Raw genomic sequence first — 19278 nt, forward strand, 5'->3', positions numbered from 1 at the left:
CAATTTTTTCCGCAATTTTTCCGCAACACTCCGTAATTCCTCCGCAATGAAAAAAAACATCGGCTATAACCTATCGTTTTTTCCGCAATTCCTCCGCAATACTCCGCAATTCAATTTTAAAAAAAAATCTAAAAACATGTGCTATAACGCATCGTTTTTTCCGCAATTTTCCGCAACACTCCGCAATTCCTCCGCAACTTTCCTCGATTTTCACCTTTTTTAAATCCTCAAAAATGATGAAGACTATAACGATGACCTCTGAGACCATGGACCAATGAACCATGTAAATACAACAAATTGAGCAGGGCACTGCAGGGAGTTGCACCCCGTTCCGGTAAACCAGAAGTACGACACCAGTGCCTTAGTTTTTGTGTTGTCATTTACAGGTCCTTTGGTTAAAATGTAAATTTTACATTTCAACAGTAAAGTAATATATAAAGAAGAGAAACACAAAAGTACAAAAATAACATTTTCGAATTACCTGTATTTGCTTTGATTTTTTAAACTTTCTCTAACCATTATTTGACACTTTTGGTTGTTGAAAAACAGCTTCTAACCATTATTTGACACTTTTGGCTGTTGAAAAATAGCTTCTAACCATTATTTGACACTTGTTTCAAATAAAATAAAAACATGGGCTATAACCCATCGTTTTTTTCATTTTTTCAAATCCTCAAAAATGATGAAAAACGGTGTGCTATAGTATGCCGTACGATATGGGCTATAGCCCATGGTCCAAAATGATGAAACGAGGATAACTCTTTTTTTTCAAAATTTCAAAAAACATGGGCTATAACCCATCGTTTTTGTCATTTCGTCATTTTTTTCAAATCTTCAAAAATGATGAAAAACTGCGCGCTATAGTATGCCGTACGATATGGGCTGTTAAAAAAAACATGTTGCGTGTGGCCATGACATCACTCACACACACATACTCAGTCATTCAATCATTGTCTGTGCTAATTCTCTGTCTCTCCTCCCCACTCAGACTGACACACCCAGACTGGCATACCTGCAGCAGATTCCCCTAATTGTCATCTGCTGCAGCCCTCTCTATAAAAGCCAGCCAGCTCAGTGTGATGACAGACACAGACCCAGCAACATCTCAGTCCCACACCATGTCAATACTTGTTTTGAGTTTACTTTAATTTACTTTAGTTTGGCCTGGGGATGACCGGCAGTCTTTGTTTTCGTTGTTAGTACTAGTTGGTTGTAAGTTAGGCGGGGGCTAACGGCTTCGACGTCCCTACAGGGGGTGGCCTGGGCCCCCCCTCATTCTCCTGTGTTTGCCGGCATCTCCAGGTCTTCCTCAATTCTCCTAAGTTGGTAAAGTACCACTGAAACTTATGTATTGTTTAATATTTTGGTTGCTCACATGTTTCCAGTAATTTGATCCCTGTGGGGAAGTTTGGTTAATAAAAACCGTCAAACTTGTGATTTCGTGATGTCCTTCCTTTATGTTGAGTTCTCCAATTCGAGCCACTTGTGTTATTTATGCACTTTGCTTGGAGACCGCAACAGGCTATAACCCATCGTTTTTGTCATTTCGTCATTTTTTTCAAATCCTCAAAAATGATGAAAAACGGCGCGCTATAGTATGCCGTACGATATGGGCTATAGCCCACGGTCCAAAATGATGAGAAACGAGGCTAATTTTTTTTTTCAAAATTTCAAAAAACATGGGCTATAACCCATCGTTTTTGTCATTTCGTCATTTTTTTCAAATCTTCAAAAATGATGAAAAACTGCGCGCTATAGTATGCCGTACGATATGGGCTATAGCCCACGGTCCAAAATGATGAGAAACGAGGCTAACTTTTTTTTTCAAAATTTCAAAAAACATGGGCTATAACCCATCGTTTTTGTCATTTCGTCATTTTTTTCAAATCCTCAAAAATGATGAAAAACGGCGCGCTATAGTATGCCGTACGATATGGGCTATAGCCCACGGTCCAAAATGATGAGAAACGAGGCTAACTTTTTTTTTCAAAATTTCAAAAAACATGGGCTATAACCCATCGTTTTTGTCATTTCGTCATTTTTTTCAAATCTTCAAAAATGATGAAAAACGGCGCGCTATAGTATGCCGTACGATATGGGCTATAGCCCACGGTCCAAAATGATGAGAAACGAGGCTAACTTTTTTTTTCAAAATTTAAAAAAACATGGGCTATAACCCATCGTTTTTGTCATTTCGTCATTTTTTTCAAATCTTCAAAAATGATGAAAAACTGCGCGCTATAGTATGCCGTACGATATGGGCTATAGCCCACGGTCCAAAATGATGAGAAACGAGGCTAACTTTTTTTTTCAAAATTTCAAAAAACATGGGCTATAACCCATCGTTTTTGTCATTTCGTCATTTTTTTCAAATCCTCAAAAATGATGAAAAACGGCGCGCTATAGTATGCCGTACGATATGGGCTATAGCCCACGGTCCAAAATGATGAGAAACGAGGCTAACTTTTTTTTTCAAAATTTCAAAAAACATGGGCTATAACCCATCGTTTTTGTCATTTCGTAATTTTTTTCAAATCTTCAAAAATGATGAAAAACTGCGCGCTATAGTATGCCGTACGATATGGGCTATAGCCCACGGTCCAAAATGATGAGAAACGAGGCTAACTTGTTTTTTCAAAATTTCAAAAAACATGGGCTATAACCCATCGTTTTTGTCATTTCGTAATTTTTTTCAAATCTTCAAAAATGATGAAAAACTGCACGCTATAGTATGCCGTACGATATGGGCTATAGCCCACGGTCCAAAATGATGAGAAACGAGGCTAACTTTTTTTTTCAAAATTTCAAAAAACATGGGCTATAACCCATCGTTTTTGTCATTTCGTCATTTTTTTCAAATCCTCAAAAATGATGAAAAACGGCGCGCTATAGTATGCCGTACGATATGGGCTATAGCCCATGGTCCAAAATGATGAGAAACGAGGCTAACTTTTTTTTTCAAAATTTCAAAAAACATGGGCTATAACCCATCATTTTTGTCAAATTGTGGAATTGCGGAAATTGCGGAAATTGCCGAAATTGTAATTGCCGAAATTGCGGAAATGGAAATTGCCGAAATTGCGGATTATTTTTTTCATTTTTTCATCGTTTTTGTCATTTCGTCATTTTCTAAAAATCTTCAAAAATGATGAAAAACTGCGCGCTATAGTATGCCGTACGATATGGGCTATAGCCCACGGTCCAAAATGATGAGAAACGAGGCTAACTTTTTTTTTCAAAATTTCAAAAAACATGGGCTATAACCCATCGTTTTTGTCATTTCGTCATTTTTTTCAAATCTTCAAAAATGATGAAAAACTGCGCGCTATAGTATGCCGTACGATATGGGCTATAGCCCACGGTCCAAAATGATGAGAAACGAGGCTAACTTTTTTTTTCAAAATTTCAAAAAACATGGGCTATAACCCATCGTTTTTGTCATTTCGTCATTTTTTTCAAATCTTCAAAAATGATGAAAAACTGCGCGCTATAGTATGCCGTACGATATGGGCTATAGCCCACGGTCCAAAATGATGAGAAACGAGGCTAACTTTTTTTTTCAAAATTTCAAAAAACATGGGCTATAACCCATCGTTTTTGTCATTTCGTCATTTTTTTCAAATCTTCAAAAATGATGAAAAACTGCGCGCTATAGTATGCCGTACGATATGGGCTATAGCCCACGGTCCAAAATGATGAGAAACGAGGCTAACTTTTTTTTTCAAAATTTCAAAAAACATGGGCTATAACCCATCGTTTTTGTCATTTCGTCATTTTTTTCAAATCTTCAAAAATGATGAAAAACTGCGCGCTATAGTATGCCGTACGATATGGGCTATAGCCCACGGTCCAAAATGATGAGAAACGAGGCTAACTTTTTTTTTCAAAATTTCAAAAAACATGGGCTATAACCCATCGTTTTTGTCATTTCGTCTTTTTTTTCAAATCCTCAAAAATGATGAAAAACGGCGCGCTATAGTATGCCGTACCATATGGGCTATAGCCCACGGTCCAAAATGATGAGAAACGAGGCTAACTTTTTTTTTCAAAATTTCAAAAAACATGGGCTATAACCCATCGTTTTTGTCATTTCGTCATTTTTTTCAAATCCTCAAAAATGATGAAAAACGGCGCGCTATAGAGCGCCGCAGTCCCCGCCCCCTTTCAGAAAAGCGAGTGGCCCAGGAAGTGAAAGCCCCATGCATTCTGCCATCGGCACTTTTAATATAATTTATTTAAAGACGGTTACGCCGCGGACAAAGCCAATTCGGATCGTGACGAATCATGACAATGAACACAATATTTTGGGACGATCAAATCATTAGAAAGAAGAAAAGAAAGTCAGGAGACAACACTATTTGTTTTATTTTTCGTCTTATAAATTATTTGATCGGCCCAAAATATTGTGTTCATTGTCATGATTCGTCACGATCCGAATTGGCTTTGTCCGCGGCGTAACCGTCTTTAAATAAATTATGTTAAAAGTGCCGATGGCAGAATGCATGGGGCTTTCACTTCCTGGGCCACTCGCTTTCTGAAAGGGGGCGGGGACTGCAGCGCTCTATAGTATGCCGTACGATATGGGCTATAGCCCATGGTCCAAAATTATGAGAAACGAGGTTACTTTTTTTTTCAAAATTTCAAAAAACATGGGCTATAACCCATCGTTTTTGTCAAATTGTGGAATTGCGGAAATTGCGGAAATTGCGGAAATTGTAATTGCCGAAATTGCGGAAATTGTGGATTATTTTTTTCATTTTTTCATCGTTTTTGTCATTTCGTCATTTTTTAAAAATCTTCAAAAATGATGAAAAACTGCGCGCTATAGTATGCCGTACGATATGGGCTATAGCCCACGGTCCAAAATGATGAGAAACGAGGCTAACTTTTTTTTTCAAAATTTCAAAAAACATGGGCTATAACCCATCGTTTTTGTCATTTCGTCTTTTTTTTCAAATCCTCAAAAATGATGAAAAACGGCGCGCTATAGTATGCCGTACGATATGGGCTATAGCCCATGGTCCAAAATGATGAGAAACGAGGCTAACTTTTTTTTCCAAAATTTCAAAAAACATGGGCTATAACCCATCGTTTTTGTCATTTCGTCATTTTTTTCAAATCCTCAAAAATGATGAAAAACTGCGCGCTATAGTATGCCGTACGATATGGGCTATAGCCCACGGTCCAAAATGATGAGAAACGAGGCTAACTTTTTTTTTCAAAATTTAAAAAAACATGGGCTATAACCCATCGTTTTTGTCATTTCGTCATTTTTTTCAAATCTTCAAAAATGATGAAAAACTGCGCGCTATAGTATGCCGTACGATATGGGCTATAGCCCACGGTCCAAAATGATGAGAAACGAGGCTAACTTTTTTTTTCAAAATTTCAAAAAACATGGGCTATAACCCATCGTTTTTGTCATTTCGTCATTTTTTTCAAATCCTCAAAAATGATGAAAAACGGCGCGCTATAGTATGCCGTACGATATGGGCTATAGCCCACGGTCCAAAATGATGAGAAACGAGGCTAACTTTTTTTTTCAAAATTTCAAAAAACATGGGCTATAACCCATCGTTTTTGTCATTTCGTCATTTTTTTCAAATCCTCAAAAATGATGAAAAACGGCGCGCTATAGTATGCCGTACGATATGGGCTATAGCCCACGGTCCAAAATGATGAGAAACGAGGCTAACTTTATTTTTCAAAATTTCAAAAAACATGGGCTATAACCCATAGTTTTTGTCATTTCGTCATTTTTTTTAAATCTTCAAAAATGATGAAAAACTGCGCGCTATAGTATGCCGTACGATATGGGCTATAGCCCACGGTCCAAAATGATGAGAAACAAGGCTAACTTTTTTTTTCAAAATTTCAAAAAACATGGGCTATAACCCATCGTTTTTGTCATTTCGTCATTTTTTTCAAATCCTCAAAAATGATGAAAAACTGCGCGCTATAGTATGCCGTACGATATGGGCTATAGCCCACGGTCCAAAATGATGAGAAACGAGGCTAACTTTTTTTTTCAAAATTTCTAAAAACATGGGCTATAACCCATCGTTTTTGTCATTTCGTCATTTTTTTCAAATCTTCAAAAATGATGAAAAACTTCGCGCTATAGTATGCCGTACGATATGGGCTATAGCCCACGGTCCAAAATGATGAGAAACGAGGCTAACTTTTTTTTTCAAAATTTCAAAAAACATGGGCTATAACCCATCGTTTTTGTCATTTCGTCATTTTTTTCAAATCCTCAAAAATGATGAAAAACTGCGCGCTATAGTATGCCATACGATATGGGCTATAGCCCACGGTCCAAAATGATGAGAAACGAGGCTAACTTTTTTTTTCAAAATTTCAAAAAACATGGGCTATAACCCATCGTTTTTGTCATTTCGTCATTTTTTTCAAATCCTCAAAAATGATGAAAAACGGCGCGCTATAGTATGCCGTACGATATGGGCTATAGCCCATGGTCCAAAATGATGAGAAACGAGGCTAACTTTTTTTTTCAAAATTTCAAAAAACATGGGCTATAACCCATCGTTTTTGTCATTTCGTCATTTTTTTCAAATCCTCAAAAATGATGAAAAACTGCGCGCTATAGTATGCCGTACGATATGGGCTATAGCCCACGGTCCAAAATGATGAGAAACGAGGCTAACTTTTTTTTTCAAAATTTCTAAAAACATGGGCTATAACCCATCGTTTTTGTCATTTCGTCATTTTTTTCAAATCTTCAAAAATGATGAAAAACTTCGCGCTATAGTATGCCGTACGATATGGGCTATAGCCCACGGTCCAAAATGATGAGAAACGAGGCTAACTTTTTTTTTCAAAATTTCAAAAAACATGGGCTATAACCCATCGTTTTTGTCATTTCGTCATTTTTTTCAAATCCTCAAAAATGATGAAAAACTGCGCGCTATAGTATGCCGTACGATATGGGCTATAGCCCACGGTCCAAAATGATGAGAAACGAGGCTAACTTTTTTTTTCAAAATTTCAAAAAACATGGGCTATAACCCATCGTTTTTGTCATTTCGTCATTTTTTTCAAATCTTCAAAAATGATGAAAAACTGCGCGCTATAGTATGCCGTACGATATGGGCTATAGCCCACGGTCCAAAATGATGAGAAACGAGGCTAACTTTTTTTTTCAAAATTTCAAAAAACATGGGCTATAACCCATTGTTTTTGTCATTTCGTCATTTTTTTCAAATCCTCAAAAATGATGAAAAACGGCGCGCTATAGTATGCCGTACGATATGGGCTATAGCCCACGGTCCAAAATGATGAGAAACGAGGCTAACTTTTTTTTTCAAAATTTCAAAAAACATGGGCTATAACCCATCGTTTTTGTCATTTCGTCATTTTTTTCAAATCTTCAAAAATGATGAAAAACTGCGCGCTATAGTATGCCGTACGATATGGGCTATAGCCCACGGTCCAAAATGATGAGAAACGAGGCTAACTTTTTTTTTCAAAATTTAAAAAAACATGGGCTATAACCCATCGTTTTTGTCATTTCGTCATTTTTTTCAAATCCTCAAAAATGATGAAAAACGGTGCGCTATAGTATGCCGTACGATATGGGCTATAGCCCATGGTCCAAAATGATGAGAAACGAGGCTAACTTTTTTTTTCAAAATTTAAAAAAACATGGGCTATAACCCATCGTTTTTGTCATTTCGTCATTTTTGTCAAATCATCAAAAATGATGAAAAACGGCGCGCTATAGTATGCCGTACGATATAGGCTATAGCCCATGGTCCAAAATGATGAGAAACGAGGATAACTTTTTTTTCCAAAATTTCAAAAAACATGGGCTATAACCCATCGTTTTTGTCATTTCGTCATTTTTTTCAAATCTTCAAAAATGATGAAAAACTGCGCGCTATAGTATGCCGTACGATATGGGCTATAGACCACGGTCCAAAATGATGAGAAACGAGGCTAACTTTTTTTTTCAACATTTCAAAAAACATGGGCTATAACCCATCGTTTTTGTCATTTCGTCATTTTTTTCAAATCCTCAAAAATGATGAAAAACTGCGCGCTATAGTATGCCGTACGATATGGGCTATAGACCACGGTCCAAAATGATGAGAAACGAGGCTAACTTTTTTTTTCAAAATTTCAAAAAACATGGGCTATAACCCATCGTTTTTGTCATTTTTTCATTTTTGTCAAATCATCAAAAATGATGAAAAACGGCACGCTATAGTATGCCGTACGATATGGGCTATAGCCCACAGTCCAAAATGATGAGAAACGAGGCTAACTTTTTTTTTCAACATTTCAAAAAACATGGGCTATAACCCATCGTTTTTGTCATTTCGTCATTTTTTAAAAATCCTCAAAAATGATGAAAAACAGCGCGCTATAGTATGCCGTACGATATGGGCTATAGCCCACGGTCCAAAATGATGAGAAACGAGGCTAACTTTTTTTTTCAAAATTTCAAAAAACATGGGCTATAACCCATCGTTTTTGTCATTTCGTCATTTTTTTCAAATCCTCAAAAATGATGAAAAACTGCGCGCTATAGTATGCCGTACGATATGGGCTATAGCCCACGGTCCAAAATGATGAGAAACGAGGCTAACTTTTTTTTTCAAATTTTCAAAAAACATGGGCTATAACCCATCGTTTTTGTCATTTCGTCATTTTTTTCAAATCCTCAAAAATGATGAAAAACTGCGCGCTATAGTATGCCGTACGATATGGGCTATAGCCCACGGTCCAAAATGATGAGAAACGAGGCTAACTTTTTTTTTCAAAATTTCAAAAAACATGGGCTATAACCCATCGTTTTTGTCATTTCGTCATTTTTTTCAAATCCTCAAAAATGATGAAAAACGGCGCGCTATAGTATGCCGTACGATATGGGCTATAGCCCATGGTCCAAAATGATGAGAAACGAGGCTAACTTTTTTTTTCAAAATTTCAAAAAACATGGGCTATAACCCATCGTTTTTGTCAAATTGTGGAATTGCGGAAATTGCGGAAATTGTAATTGCCGAAATTGCCGAAATTGCGGATTATTTTTTTCATTTTTTCATCGTTTTTGTCATTTCGTCATTTTTTTAAAATCTTCAAAAATGATGAAAAACTGCGCGCTATAGTATGCCGTACGATATGGGCTATAGCCCACGGTCCAAAATGATGAGAAACGAGGCTAACTTTTTTTTTCAACATTTCAAAAAACATGGGCTATAACCCATCGTTTTTGTCATTTCGTCATTTTTTTCAAATCTTCAAAAATGATGAAAAACTGCGCGCTATAGTATGCCGTACGATATGGGCTATAGCCCACGGTCCAAAATGATGAGAAACGAGGCTAACTTTTTTTTTCAAAATTTCAAAAAACATGGGCTATAACCCATCGTTTTTGTCATTTCGTCATTTTTTTCAAATCTTCAAAAATGATGAAAAACTGCGCGCTATAGTATGCCGTACGATATGGGCTATAGCCCACGGTCCAAAATGATGAGAAACGAGGCTAACTTTTTTTTTCAAAATTTCAAAAAACATGGGCTATAACCCATTGTTTTTGTCATTTCGTCATTTTTTTCAAATCCTCAAAAATGATGAAAAACGGCGCGCTATAGTATGCCGTACGATATGGGCTATAGCCCACGGTCCAAAATGATGAGAAACGAGGCTAACTTTTTTTTTCAAAATTTCAAAAAACATGGGCTATAACCCATCGTTTTTGTCATTTCGTCATTTTTTTCAAATCTTCAAAAATGATGAAAAACTGCGCGCTATAGTATGCCGTACGATATGGGCTATAGCCCACGGTCCAAAATGATGAGAAACGAGGCTAACTTTTTTTTTCAAAATTTAAAAAAACATGGGCTATAACCCATCGTTTTTGTCATTTCGTCATTTTTTTCAAATCCTCAAAAATGATGAAAAACGGTGCGCTATAGTATGCCGTACGATATGGGCTATAGCCCATGGTCCAAAATGATGAGAAACGAGGCTAACTTTTTTTTTCAAAATTTAAAAAAACATGGGCTATAACCCATCGTTTTTGTCATTTCGTCATTTTTGTCAAATCATCAAAAATGATGAAAAACGGCGCGCTATAGTATGCCGTACGATATAGGCTATAGCCCATGGTCCAAAATGATGAGAAACGAGGATAACTTTTTTTTCCAAAATTTCAAAAAACATGGGCTATAACCCATCGTTTTTGTCATTTCGTCATTTTTTTCAAATCTTCAAAAATGATGAAAAACTGCGCGCTATAGTATGCCGTACGATATGGGCTATAGACCACGGTCCAAAATGATGAGAAACGAGGCTAACTTTTTTTTTCAACATTTCAAAAAACATGGGCTATAACCCATCGTTTTTGTCATTTCGTCATTTTTTTCAAATCCTCAAAAATGATGAAAAACTGCGCGCTATAGTATGCCGTACGATATGGGCTATAGACCACGGTCCAAAATGATGAGAAACGAGGCTAACTTTTTTTTTCAAAATTTCAAAAAACATGGGCTATAACCCATCGTTTTTGTCATTTTTTCATTTTTGTCAAATCATCAAAAATGATGAAAAACGGCACGCTATAGTATGCCGTACGATATGGGCTATAGCCCACAGTCCAAAATGATGAGAAACGAGGCTAACTTTTTTTTTCAACATTTCAAAAAACATGGGCTATAACCCATCGTTTTTGTCATTTCGTCATTTTTTAAAAATCCTCAAAAATGATGAAAAACAGCGCGCTATAGTATGCCGTACGATATGGGCTATAGCCCACGGTCCAAAATGATGAGAAACGAGGCTAACTTTTTTTTTCAAAATTTCAAAAAACATGGGCTATAACCCATCGTTTTTGTCATTTCGTCATTTTTTTCAAATCCTCAAAAATGATGAAAAACTGCGCGCTATAGTATGCCGTACGATATGGGCTATAGCCCACGGTCCAAAATGATGAGAAACGAGGCTAACTTTTTTTTTCAAAATTTCTAAAAACATGGGCTATAACCCATCGTTTTTGTCATTTCGTCATTTTTTTCAAATCTTCAAAAATGATGAAAAACTTCGCGCTATAGTATGCCGTACGATATGGGCTATAGCCCACGGTCCAAAATGATGAGAAACGAGGCTAACTTTTTTTTTCAAATTTTCAAAAAACATGGGCTATAACCCATCGTTTTTGTCATTTCGTCATTTTTTTCAAATCCTCAAAAATGATGAAAAACTGCGCGCTATAGTATGCCGTACGATATGGGCTATAGCCCACGGTCCAAAATGATGAGAAACGAGGCTAACTTTTTTTTTCAAAATTTCAAAAAACATGGGCTATAACCCATCGTTTTTGTCATTTCGTCATTTTTTTCAAATCCTCAAAAATGATGAAAAACGGCGCGCTATAGTATGCCGTACGATATGGGCTATAGCCCATGGTCCAAAATGATGAGAAACGAGGCTAACTTTTTTTTTCAAAATTTCAAAAAACATGGGCTATAACCCATCGTTTTTGTCAAATTGTGGAATTGCGGAAATTGCGGAAATTGTAATTGCCGAAATTGCCGAAATTGCGGATTATTTTTTTCATTTTTTCATCGTTTTTGTCATTTCGTCATTTTTTTAAAATCTTCAAAAATGATGAAAAACTGCGCGCTATAGTATGCCGTACGATATGGGCTATAGCCCACGGTCCAAAATGATGAGAAACGAGGCTAACTTTTTTTTTCAAAATTTCAAAAAACATGGGCTATAACCCATCGTTTTTGTCATTTCGTCATTTTTTTCAAATCCTCAAAAATGATGAAAAACTGCGCGCTATAGTATGCCGTACGATATGGGCTATAGCCCACGGTCCAAAATGATGAGAAACGAGGCTAACTTTTTTTTTCAAAATTTCAAAAAACATGGGCTATAACCCATCGTTTTTGTCATTTCGTCATTTTTTTCAAATCTTCAAAAATGATGAAAAACTTCGCGCTATAGTATGCCGTACGATATGGGCTATAGCCCACGGTCCAAAATGATGAGAAACGAGGCTAACTTTTTTTTTCAAAATTTCAAAAAACATGGGCTATAACCCATCGTTTTTGTCATTTCGTCATTTTTTTCAAATCCTCAAAAATGATGAAAAACTGCGCGCTATAGTATGCCGTACGATATGGGCTATAGCCCACGGTCCAAAATGATGAGAAACGAGGCTAACTTTTTTTTTCAAAATTTCAAAAAACATGGGCTATAACCCATCGTTTTTGTCATTTCGTCATTTTTTTCAAATCTTCAAAAATGATGAAAAACTGCGCGCTATAGTATGCCGTACGATATGGGCTATAGCCCACGGTCCAAAATGATGAGAAACGAGGCTAACTTTTTTTTTCAAAATTTCAAAAAACATGGGCTATAACCCATCGTTTTTGTCATTTCGTCATTTTTGTCAAATCATCAAAAATGATGAAAAACGGCACGCTATAGTATGCCGTACGATATGGGCTATAGCCCACAGTCCAAAATGATGAGAAACGAGGCTAACTTTTTTTTTCAACATTTCAAAAAACATGGGCTATAACCCATCGTTTTTGTCATTTCGTCATTTTTTAAAAATCCTCAAAAATGATGAAAAACAGCGCGCTATAGTATGCCGTACGATATGGGCTATAGCCCACGGTCCAAAATGATGAGAAACGAGGCTAACTTTTTTTTTCAAAATTTCAAAAAACATGGGCTATAACCCATCGTTTTTGTCATTTCGTCATTTTTTTCAAATCCTCAAAAATGATGAAAAACTGCGCGCTATAGTATGCCGTACGATATGGGCTATAGCCCACGGTCCAAAATGATGAGAAACGAGGCTAACTTTTTTTTTCAAAATTTCTAAAAACATGGGCTATAACCCATCGTTTTTGTCATTTCGTCATTTTTTTCAAATCTTCAAAAATGATGAAAAACTTCGCGCTATAGTATGCCGTACGATATGGGCTATAGCCCACGGTCCAAAATGATGAGAAACGAGGCTAACTTTTTTTTTCAAATTTTCAAAAAACATGGGCTATAACCCATCGTTTTTGTCATTTCGTCATTTTTTTCAAATCCTCAAAAATGATGAAAAACTGCGCGCTATAGTATGCCGTACGATATGGGCTATAGCCCACGGTCCAAAATGATGAGAAACGAGGCTAACTTTTTTTTTCAAAATTTCAAAAAACATGGGCTATAACCCATCGTTTTTGTCATTTCGTCATTTTTTTCAAATCCTCAAAAATGATGAAAAACGGCGCGCTATAGTATGCCGTACGATATGGGCTATAGCCCATGGTCCAAAATGATGAGAAACGAGGCTAACTTTTTTTTTCAAAATTTCAAAAAACATGGGCTATAACCCATCGTTTTTGTCAAATTGTGGAATTGCGGAAATTGCGGAAATTGTAATTGCCGAAATTGCCGAAATTGCGGATTATTTTTTTCATTTTTTCATCGTTTTTGTCATTTCGTCATTTTTTTAAAATCTTCAAAAATGATGAAAAACTGCGCGCTATAGTATGCCGTACGATATGGGCTATAGCCCACGGTCCAAAATGATGAGAAACGAGGCTAACTTTTTTTTTCAAAATTTCAAAAAACATGGGCTATAACCCATCGTTTTTGTCATTTCGTCATTTTTTTCAAATCCTCAAAAATGATGAAAAACTGCGCGCTATAGTATGCCGTACGATATGGGCTATAGCCCACGGTCCAAAATGATGAGAAACGAGGCTAACTTTTTTTTTCAAAATTTCAAAAAACATGGGCTATAACCCATCGTTTTTGTCATTTCGTCATTTTTTTCAAATCTTCAAAAATGATGAAAAACTTCGCGCTATAGTATGCCGTACGATATGGGCTATAGCCCACGGTCCAAAATGATGAGAAACGAGGCTAACTTTTTTTTTCAAAATTTCAAAAAACATGGGCTATAACCCATCGTTTTTGTCATTTCGTCATTTTTTTCAAATCCTCAAAAATGATGAAAAACTGCGCGCTATAGTATGCCGTACGATATGGGCTATAGCCCACGGTCCAAAATGATGAGAAACGAGGCTAACTTTTTTTTTCAAAATTTCAAAAAACATGGGCTATAACCCATCGTTTTTGTCATTTCGTCATTTTTTTCAAATCCTCAAAAATTATGAAAAACGGCGCGCTATAGTATGCCGTACGATATGGGCTATAGCCCACGGTCCAAAATGATGAGAAACGAGGCTAACTTTTTTTTTCAAAATTTCAAAAAACATGGGCTATAACCCATCGTTTTTGTCATTTCGTCATTTTTTTCAAATCTTCAAAAATGATGAAAAACTGCGCGCTATAGTATGCCGTACGATATGGGCTATAGCCCACGGTCCAAAATGATGAGAAACGAGGCTAACTTTTTTTTTCAAAATTTAAAAAAACATGGGCTATAACCCATCGTTTTTGTCATTTCGTCATTTTTTTCAAATCCTCAAAAATGATGAAAAACGGTGCGCTATAGTATGCCGTACGATATGGGCTATAGCCCATGGTCCAAAATGATGAGAAACGAGGCTAACTTTTTTTTTCAAAATTTAAAAAAACATGGGCTATAACCCATCGTTTTTGTCATTTCGTCATTTTTGTCAAATCATCAAAAATGATGAAAAACGGCGCGCTATAGTATGCCGTACGATATAGGCTATAGCCCATGGTCCAAAATGATGAGAAACGAGGATAACTTTTTTTTCCAAAATTTCAAAAAACATGGGCTATAACCCATCGTTTTTGTCATTTCGTCATTTTTTTCAAATCTTCAAAAATGATGAAAAACTGCGCGCTATAGTATGCCGTACGATATGGGCTATAGACCACGGTCCAAAATGATGAGAAACGAGGCTAACTTTTTTTTTCAACATTTCAAAAAACATGGGCTATAACCCATCGTTTTTGTCATTTCGTCATTTTTTTCAAATCCTCAAAAATGATGAAAAACTGCGCGCTATAGTATGCCGTACGATATGGGCTATAGACCACGGTCCAAAATGATGAGAAACGAGGCTAACTTTTTTTTTCAAAATTTCAAAAAACATGGGCTATAACCCATCGTTTTTGTCATTTTTTCATTTTTGTCAAATCATCAAAAATGATGAAAAACGGCGCGCTATAGTATGCCGTACGATATGGGCTATAGCCCACGGTCCAAAATGATGAGAAACGAGGCTAACTTTTTTTTTCAACATTTCAAAAAACATGGGCTATAACCCATCGTTTTTGTCATTTCGTCATTTTTTAAAAATCCTCAAAAATGATGAAAAACTGCGCGCTATAGTATGCCGTACGATATGGGCTATAGCCCACGGTCCAAAATGATGAGAAACGAGGCTAACTTTTTTTTTCAACATTTCAAAAAACATGGGCTATAACCCATCGTTTTTGTCATTTCGTCATTTTTTTCAAATCCTCAAAAATGATGAAAAACTGCGCGCTATAGTATGCCGTACGATATGGGCTATAGCCCACGGTCCAAAATGATGAGAAACGAGGCTAACTTTTTTTTTCAAAATTTCAAAAAACATGGGCTATAACCCATCGTTTTTGTCATTTTTTCATTTTTGTCAAATCATCAAAAATGATGAAAAACGGCGCGCTATAGTATGCCGTACGATATAGGCTATAGCCCATGGTCCAAAATGATGAGAAACGAGGATAACTTTTTTTTTCAAAATTTCAAAAAACATGGGCTATAACCCATCGTTTTTGTCATTTCGTCATTTTTGTCAAATCATCAAAAATGATGAAAAACGGCGCGCTATAGTATGCCGTACGATATAGGCTATAGCCCATGGTCCAAAATGATGAGAAACGAGGATAACTTTTTTTTTCAAAATTTCAAAAAACATGGGCTATAACCCATCGTTTTTGTCATTTCGTCATTTTTTTCAAATCTTCAAAAATGATGAAAAACTGCGCGCTATAGTATGCCGTACGATATGGGCTATAGCCCACGGTCCAAAATGATGAGAAACGAGGCTAACTTTTTTTTTCAACATTTCAAAAAACATGGGCTATAACCCATCGTTTTTGTCATTTCGTCATTTTTTAAAAATCCTCAAAAATGATGAAAAACTGCGCGCTATAGTATGCCGTACGATATGGGCTATAGCCCACGGTCCAAAATGATGAGAAACGAGGCTAACTTTTTTTTTCAAAATTTCAAAAAACATGGGCTATAACCCATCGTTTTTGTCATTTTTTCATTTTTGTCAAATCATCAAAAATGATGAAAAACGGCGCGCTATAGTATGCCGTACGATATAGGCTATAGCCCACGGTCCAAAATGATGAGAAACGAGGATAACTTTTTTTTTCAAAATTGGGCTAGGGCCCCCTTCACATTCAGTAGATCCTGTGAACTTTTGTGGCCAGATGTAATTTCTAGGTCTAGTAGGTCTATAGTAAATCATTTAAAAATGTCTACATGGGCTATGGGCATGGGTCCGAGTGGGCCGTGCACCCAGTTTTCACAAAGGGTCCACCCGTGTTAGCCCATATGGGCTTATGCGGGTTTCTAAGTGGGTCCAAATGGGCCATTCTATTTCAGAACCATGTGTGCGCCACCTGTGTTTGCCTGTATGGGTTTGAACTGGGATCTGATTGGGCCTTAAGTGGGTACCAGCTGGGCGAATTATATGTGACCCATGTAGGCCACACTTGTGTCCGCCCTCATTGTCTTCCGTCCTGTTTCTTGCAAGCCGAAATAGCTCAGTTGGTAGAGTATTAGATTAAAGGTCCCTCAACCTGGGTTTCGGCAGTTGAAATGAAATTAGATATTAGATAAAGAAAACCGTATGACTCTCAGGCTGAAGTTTGTTCAGCCAAATTTGTTTAAAAAGTAAAAATTAATTCTGGCTATAAAATAATTGTCTTGTAGAGCAGTGGTTGTCTGTGGAGCGAGGGGTAGGGCAGAGGGCGAGGGGTAGAATCCCCTTCGTTTGAAGGGATGTCTCGACGGGACTTAAAACGGAGCAACATCACTGAGGGCTGAAAGGTGGACGAGGTAAGAAGCCTTTTATGTACTTTATTATGGAAAAATATTATAATAACCAATATTATATGAATGTATTAACAATCTGCATCGCCAAAAATATCGCAATCTCTAGCAAAGGTTAACGTTACCTCACATGAACTAACGATATGATACGGCGTTGCATTCATACAACGTTACCCATTCATTTGGCGCCGCATCTGCACTTTATTCTTTTTTATTTATCGCCGGTGCCCCGGTGATAGGCTACAACTCGGAAGCAAGCTAGCTTATTAGCAGGCATCAGTCCGACCCCCCTGACCACGATATGTCAACATTCTGCAGTTTTGGAGCTCTTAAAACCCGTGAAATAGCCTACTGTACCTACATAACGCTGTCGCTGCATAACGTTGGCTACTCGCTGCAGTGATAGCTATGGTTTTATCATGACCAATGTTAAGCTAATCCCCACAAGTTGCAAAACTTACATAACTAATTAGCAATCTTGTTGTTTTTTCCCCAGGCAAACCAGCTATGGAAACAGATTGCAAGCTGCTGTGCAGACTGTACATTGGATGGAGATGAATCACGATGGCATTTTCATTGATAGAAAATTACTCTGTTCTTAATGATATTAAAAACGATGACCAGTGACCACAGCCCCTTCTTTCTATACTGTAAATAGTTTTTCCTTTTTCTAACCCTATATCTGTACCCATGCTATACAAACCAATAATCAATGAATCAGGTACAACTGTTGAGCAGGTGTCAGAATGAGCTATATCTAGCTGAATTACATTCTGCATGGTGGGCTACCAACATGAGACAAAACTACAATATATTTATTTCATCATAACCACAGCAATGTTATATTTACGTTGCATCTCTACAGCTTAAATCAAATGGAAAGTAGTTTCCAAAGTGGGTTATGGGCTAAATGATAGTTTGTACACTCAGAGTTAATTAACATTCATATAACAATATAAATTGGGGGTCCTAGAGACAGAAATGCCATCAAAGTTTGGGGACCACTGGCCTACAGTGAGCTTGCAGATCAGCTATTTTCTGAGAACAGGTTGTATATCAATATCTACAAGGGACGTTCAATATTTAGGGACGTTCCAATTCCTAGGGGGATGATTTATCTCCCTACCCCTTGACACTCATTATGTAGGGACAAGGGGCAAGGGCTGAGGGGTAGGGTTAAAAAACGAATTGGGATTGGGCCTAAATGTTCAAATCCCACTCTTCCTAAAGTTTAATGCTAGTTATTGAGCTTAATTTACTGCTATTCTAGCAGTGGCTCACAGCCTCAGCCTCAGCCTGACTACCTCAAAACTCTAATTGTCGTAGTGGTTAAGATGTTGGCTTTCCACGTGGGAGACCAGGGTTCGATTCCCGGCTGTTACACTGTCATACAAAAGAAGACCTCAACAGCGCTAAGAAACATCTGATTAATATAATGCTGTGTTATTTAAACTTTACTAACTGAAGGCTAACGAACAAAAGATCACTTCAAAATTACCAGGAAACTTTGCCTGAGAGTGTCTGACTGATGGTGCAGTGGTCTAATCATCAGGCTTTCAGTACAGACATTCCATGTTGGCCGGTTCAAGTCCCATGTCATGACATCAAGGTGCTGGAGGACCATCGGGAGTTCCTCCTACAACTCAATGCTGCAGTAATTTGAACTTTTCAAGGCTTGAATAAAAAATAAAAACTCAAAAGCACCAGGAGACATCTGCTGAATGCCCCAAGGTGCCTTGGCTCAATGGTGTAGAGCGCTTGACCCGTTCCCTCTGCTTCAGACGGTTGGCCGGTTCAAGTCCCATGTCATGACATCAAGGTGCTGGGAAGGACCATCGGGAGACGGTGCTCTCTCCCCCTGTTTCCTGAAAAGTAACGGTTGGGGGTTATGTCTGAAAGAACCCTGTCCACCTAAAAATTTACAGATAAGAATTAGGTAAAACGTTTAAAAATAAAATAGCAATGCATTTTGGCCCATCATCTGACAGAATAGTCTGTGTTTTTGCATACTGGGGCCCGATTATAATCGTGGACAATGGCAATGTCATTTTCTTGAAATTTGACAATGAAAAACTACCGCAATTTCCGCAATTCCGCAATTTCCGCAATTACCATTTCCGCAATTTCCGCAATTTCGCAATTTCCATTTCCGCAATTTCCGCAATTATCATTTCCGCAATTTCCGCAATTTAGCAATTTCCATTTCCACAATTCCGCAATTTCCGCAATTAACATTTCCGCAATTTCCG

General features: G+C 37.3%; 1 long non-coding RNA gene across 1 annotated transcript in view; it reads right to left on the reverse strand.

The window, feature by feature from the left end:
• Positions 1-19278, reverse strand: part of LOC308336388 — a 668236-nt gene that overhangs the window by 139140 nt on the left and 509818 nt on the right. The window lies entirely within an intron of this gene.

The sequence above is a fragment of the Protomyctophum bolini genome, assembly GCF_963924005.1.
Source record: "Protomyctophum bolini genome assembly, chromosome: 21".
Classification (NCBI taxonomy): Eukaryota; Metazoa; Chordata; class Actinopteri; order Myctophiformes; family Myctophidae; genus Protomyctophum; species Protomyctophum bolini.